Here is a 1,316-nt window from a genome sequence, read left to right as displayed (position 1 = left end):
TTGGTTCGTTTTGCTGTGTTGTGTTTTGAGACGGGATCTCATTTAGCCCAGGATACCCTTCAGTTCACTAAATAGCCGAGGATAGTCTCGAACTTGTGGTCTTCCCGTGTTTTGCGGTTACAGACCAGTGCCACCACACTCAGCTGACTATTCAGGTTTGAAACGAGAAAAAAGACCAACCAGTCGCTGGTGGCTGAAGCCTGTAATCCCAGAATTCTGGAAGCAGAGGAGGGGAGATCGGGAGTACTAGGATAGACTGGGTTACAAAGTGAGTCTCAGGGCAGTTCAAGCTATCTAGCAAGACCTACTGGGGTTGTGGAAGGAGAAGGCACAAAGGAATTTCGGGTCTTAGAGACAGCCATCCCGCCGCAGCTTGGAGCTGAGCTGAGCCAAGTGCCTTTCTAGGATGTTGAAATCCACTGGAATTTCAAAAGACAAAAGAAGCAGGGCTTCAAGCACAGAGCCACGTCACCCCCTAACGTTTGCTGACAAAACAAGGAAACAGTACACCCTGTTTAAGGGCTCCTGGTGGTCCTAGTATCTCTGATGGCCCTGGTAGCCCTGGAAGTCTTGGTGGCCCCACACAATATAAGCAGGAATGATACCTCTTGCCTGTAATCCCAGCACTCTGGAAGTGGAGAGTAGAAGCTTAAAAAAAAAACACACAAACAAACAAAAAAGCCAAGTCAGGAGCTGGAGAGGTGGCTCAGCGGTTAAGAGCACCGACTGCTCTTCCAGAGGTCCTGAGTTCAAATCCCAGCAACCACGTGGTAGCTCACAACCATCTGTAATGGGATCCGGTGCCCTCTTCTGGTGTGTCTGAAGACAGCGACAGTGAACTGATACATAATAAATAAATAAATCTTAAAAAAAAAATCCAACATCATATTCCATCCTACCTCAGCTGCAAAGCAAATTTAAGGCCAACTTGTCCAAAAAAAAAAAAAGCAAGAAATGGAAGCGGCACGCGTGATTTTCTTTCTTTCTTTCGTTTTTCAAGAAAGACAGCGTTTCTCTGCGTAGCCCTGGCTGTCCCGGAACTGTCATGGCCTCAAACTCAGAGATCCACCTGCCTCTGCCTCCTGAGTGCTGGGATTAAAGCTGTGCACCACCATGTTGGGATTGGTAGCTCGCATGAACATGTGATTTTTAATCCCAGCATATAAGAGGCAGGGGTCTCTGTGAGTTCTGGGCCAGCCTTGCCTACATAGCAAGTTCTTGGCTAGCCCTGGCTAAATGATGAAACCCTGAATAACAACCAAACCAAACACACAAACAAAAAAAAAAAAAAAAAAAAAAACAAGAGAAAGAAAACC

The sequence above is a fragment of the Rattus norvegicus genome, chromosome 5, assembly GCF_021556685.1.
Source record: "Rattus norvegicus strain SHRSP/BbbUtx chromosome 5, alternate assembly SHRSP_T2T, whole genome shotgun sequence".
Lineage (NCBI taxonomy): Eukaryota > Metazoa > Chordata > Mammalia > Rodentia > Muridae > Rattus > Rattus norvegicus.
This window is presented reverse-complemented; position numbering follows the sequence as displayed.